The sequence below is a fragment of the Canis lupus genome, chromosome 14, assembly GCF_003254725.2.
Source record: "Canis lupus dingo isolate Sandy chromosome 14, ASM325472v2, whole genome shotgun sequence".
Lineage (NCBI taxonomy): Eukaryota > Metazoa > Chordata > Mammalia > Carnivora > Canidae > Canis > Canis lupus.
In genome coordinates this window covers 53,702,975-53,707,974 of record NC_064256.1, presented here as the reverse complement: position 1 = coordinate 53,707,974, position 5,000 = coordinate 53,702,975, and the positions used below count along the sequence as shown (strand labels likewise).

The window sequence follows — 5,000 nt, the reverse complement described above, 5'->3', positions numbered from 1 at the left end:
AACGAGAGAAAGCGAGCGGGGGGTCATAACCAAACGTCTGCTCACCGACGGCACAGCTACATGGGATCTCTAAACATTCTTTAGAAATGAAGACTGACAATTTGTACATAAATTTGTCATACTGTTTACCTATTTGATAATAATATGAAAGACGCTGGCCCTCCAGAGGCATCCGTTTTCAACAGATTATATACCTTTACATTCCTTACCTCTATGTATTATGCTAAGATGGAGCTTTGACTAGGGTGGCTAAAAATAAACAATTACATGTCCACGTTCTCAATACTTCATAACTGACAATCTCGCCAATGTCATGGGGCTATCAACATAAAGCCTTTTGGAATGGTTTAGAAGTACGATTAAAATAAATAGTAACATTAAACAATTAGAAAGATATGCATATAAGTATCTGCTATCAAACCCAGTAAAGAGAGCACATGTAGAAAGTACTTAAGCATAAAGTGCAATCACCATCTTCAGAATTTTATGGATATATATAAAATATGGAAGTACTAGAAAAATACAAATAGTCATACATATTACTTCACGAGTATGTGTAGCAACTCATATAGGAGATATATGTGTGTGTATATATATATATCAATGAATATACATATACATATCAATACATACATACAATATCAATACATACATCAATGTTCATATACATATCAATGTATATCCAGATATATCCATATCCATATGTGTATATATATATACATATATAAATGTATATCCAGAAAATAGTTACCTAGACAGGTCCTCTCAAAGAAGGAATCATAAGCCAAGTGTCCTTTTTCTTTTTAAAAATATTTTATATATTTATTTGACAGAGAGAGAGAGCACAAGCAGGGGGAGCGGTAGGCAGAGGGAGAAGGAGAAGCAGGCTTCCCATGGAGCGGGGAGCCCGATACGGAGCTCGATCCCAGGGATCGACCCTGGGATCACGACCCGAACCAAAGGCAGGCAGATGCCTAACCTACTGAGTCACCCAGGTACCCCAGTATCCTTTTCTTTAAACATTTTCTTATTTCAAGCTAACTAGGTTTATACAAGGGAGTCTGGAAATCTGAAGATTATTCAAAGGTTATTCATTAAACTGGAAAAAAAAAGTATTTTGCTTAACATTTTCTTTTTTCTCAAGGTTCTGAGAATTACAGAATCAAAAGGAAAAGCAAACAAGGTGGGAGAGAAAGACATAGAGGAGAAAGGAGGGGCAAGAGAAATACAGAGAGAGAGAGAGCCGGGGAGAGAGTCCTAGCGGAGAGGCAGGGCAGGTGAGCAGGAGAACCCAGTGGGTAGGAGAGCCCGCGGTAGAGGCTCGGCGGGCCACAGTTGTGCCGGGGGAAGGCACTGCTTGTACTGACCCGCATGTAATCAAACAACGTGTCCACTTGGCAAGTTTGCAACCTCTGAAAAAGCAATCCCTTTCTTTCCTAGAAAAAAAACAATCTATTTTTACTGTAAATAAAAGCAAGTGTTTATATAAATACTCCTTCAGAACAAATCCATGGGACAACGTGTCTTGGAAAACAGAAAAAGATTAACAGTCATGGTTCACCATTTTAATAGTCATTTCCACACAGTTCAAACTTTCCTGGCACTTCACGTTAAGAAGAAAGGGGAAATTGATAATGAAAAAGAAGTGCGGAGAGAAAAAGAATAAAAGAAATGCAGGGTGGATAAATCTCCCCTGTCTCAAATAAAACTTCATATTTTATGCTAAGAAATAACTTTGTCTTTTCTTTTTTTAAATTTTTATTTATTTATGATAGTCACAGAGAGAGAGAGAGAGAGAGAGAGAGAGAGGCAGAGACATAGGTAGAGGGAGAAGCAGGCTCCATGCACCGGGAGCCCAATGTGGGATTCGATCCCGGGTCTCCAGGATCGCGCCCTGGGCCAAAGGCAGGCGCCAAACCGCTGCGCCACCCAGGGATCCCCAACTTTGTCTTTTCTATCCCATGTTGGTATCTCAGAATATGGATTGACTAGATCTAGTTTTGCAACACGAAGAAAAAGAATCACAGTATGACAGCAAAAAACTCAGTGATTTTCACAAGTATTTCTAGATTTTTTTAGAACACACTGACATACCTGTAAGTTACTGCATGTGAATTATCATAATAAAAGGCATTCTGAAGTGCGTGCTACAAAATTAATTGACCCAACGGGGTTGCCCAAGTGTTTAGTTGTTTAAAAATTGAGTGACTCGTTAACTTAATTGTTTGTGCCTTTATAAACAAATAGAATGGTTAGAACGGGCAGTCTTAAAATTAATCTATCACAAAGATGCCTTTTCTTCCATCAATTATTTATCTCATCCTATCTTCAAATAATGGGAAATCAAATCAAAATGAAGAGACAGGTGAGACAGAAAAGCTAACCTTTAAAAAGGCTGCCAATCCAGATATACAGATACTACATATTTGTAGACAGATAGTACATATATGTAGATAACCAAATACATACACATAGATCTATAGCTTCTATAAAGTCAATCACATGATAAAAACTTGCCAATCTTCTCTCATCTAAGCCCTGTATCACTTTTTAGCATATGGAGAGCTTTCACTTAATTATCTCTAGATCTACAAGGAAAAGCACTTGTTATACAGGACTCATAACAAATGCACTTTTTAAGAAGTTCTACGGATGGAGGCCTGTCATAACACACTGCAAGTTTACAGTTAGATTCCAGCTTACTTAAGTTAGATGACTCTATAGCATGTTGCAACTGTGACTGATTTCGTGTCTAAGCAAATTTAAGCAAGTATTGTACCTTCTTTGCATTTTAGAGTTCATTAGCCCTTTTACTATGGATAGGTAATTTTTTCCTTTTAAAATGGTTTGGGGACGACTGGGTGGCTCAGTGGTTGAGCGTTTGCCTTTGGCTCAGGGCGTGATCCTGGGGTCCTGGGATCGAGTTCCACATCGGGCTGCCCACAGGGAGCCTGCTTCTCTCTCTGCCTATGTCTCTGCCTCTCTCTCTGTGTCTCCCATGAATTAAAAAAAATAAAAAAATAAAAAGCGGTTTGTATTTCCCTTATAATGAAAAGTTGATGACATAAAAATAACCAACGCATCCTCCTCCACCTAAAATCCTATGTATCACATATATGAGATGTTCTGCAAGTTTTACAATGATAGGTAGAAAGACAAGCCAACTCACACATAACTAATTGAACACTCTCTTCCATAAGATATGTAGGAAAGCACAAATCAAAATTAATTATATATGTAGGAAAACACAGGTGCACTTCTGAGGGATTTCTAACACCACAAAGAAGCCAATACTATCATCTCTAAATCCACACACATAAGCTCATCTCAAGAGGAATGTCTGACACTACTAAAACATTTAAATAATTTTTATAAACAGAAAATTAGTTTTCCTTGCAACAAATATCAGTTATATGTTATATGTAGGCAGCTCCACTTGCCTTGTTTAGAAATTAATAATTTTAAAAATGTAAAACTTCTATTAAACAACTCATTTCAAGTGACACATCTCCTTTGCTCCTCTTTTATCACTTTTTTTTTTTACAGTCTCAATGCATTTCTTGGCTTCTCTAAACCACTGTCAAGAATTCACTGACCAAGATGGGTAGAGATTAAATTGAGTACATAAGAAATTTTTTTTTTTGGAGATTATGCTACTTTATCGATATTTAAACAGGTAAGACCAGCATCATATTTGAAAATATATGGATAGATTTCTGAAACATATATACCTCAGTCAGTCCAAACTTAAGCTTAAGAAAGTATTTTCCACTAGATATGCAAATATCCTAATGAGGGACAACAATTTAGATATGCGGTAAAGGAGGGGAAGGAGAGCTTACCTCAGATATCTTCTGGTGAGAAGGCAAATAAAAGTCTGGTAGGGTCTAAGAAGATGTGATATGTTCTACAGTCATGAAACGGAAGAAACAGCTGGTTCTGAATGGGTGTCCTAGCAAAAACTATAGTCTATCAACTAAAGTCCTTAAAAGTAAAGGAAGGGAACGAAGTCCACTTTGATTGGGAGATTTCTTTTTCTTTCTTGGTGTTTACTATACTGACAGATCTAAGATTCCCCACAGTGATGCACCCAGTAAGGGTCTCATTTGCCCTTATTTATTTTTCTTGTTAGGTGAATTAGGCACAAACCTGATGTATTTATTGGCCTGTGTGCGAAGAAGTAATGGGTCAATGGACAGAAAGTTACGCATTCTGAAAGGAGAGAGGAAAACTTCTGCAACTGTCCTGAAGTGAGTCAAAATGATAAAAAGTCGAAAGTATTTAGATATTATCCTAGAATGGGTAGATGATGACTTTAAATTTTAAAAGACTACCAATGTGTTTGCATTAAACTTCTGAAGGTACCTCATCGAAGGAGTCCAAAAGTTATTATGAGAAGATCATGCCTCACTTCAAATGAATCTAAAGAGTTACTGTAAGGGTTATGAAAACGGCCCCCAATTTTTATTTGCTATAATAAGCCCACCCATCTTTTTACAGCCTAGTTCAACTGGAACATTTTTGAATATGTTGGGTTTGCATATTAAGCACACCACTTAATTAAACATCCCAAGTACATGTGGGTGATTGGAACAGTTCTTAGCATAATGTCATCCCAATTCTTTCTTCACTAAATGTGAATTAGAAAAAAAAAAAAAAAAGTCACAACCCGTAGGTGAGATTTACAGTGAAAAACATTATTTCCTTGTTAACAGGGCCTGCCAAACTACTGGTTCATAGATCCCTCCATTCTTTGCTTAAAACTGGAAGACAAAGGAAGTCCTGACCACTAGTCCCTGGTAATAAAGGGTGGAGGTGGGGGGGGGGGGCGGGGAGAAAAAGTAACTCTGTTGGGATTAACTATGTGTATAATAAATGCAAAACAAGTTTTCAAGTTACACTATGCGCTCCTGCCTCAACCAACATTTGATGGGAAATACTGTGTTGCACATGCTTGGGTTTTTCTGTTCACTTCTTCCCCCTCCACGCTATCTACATCT

General features: G+C 37.5%; 1 protein-coding gene across 24 annotated transcripts in view; it reads right to left on the bottom strand.

The window, feature by feature from the left end:
- The window catches only part of FOXP2 (forkhead box P2), a 554,671-nt gene that overhangs the window by 65,233 nt on the left and 484,438 nt on the right, over nucleotides 1-5,000 (bottom strand). The gene's annotated exons all lie outside the window — the stretch shown is intronic.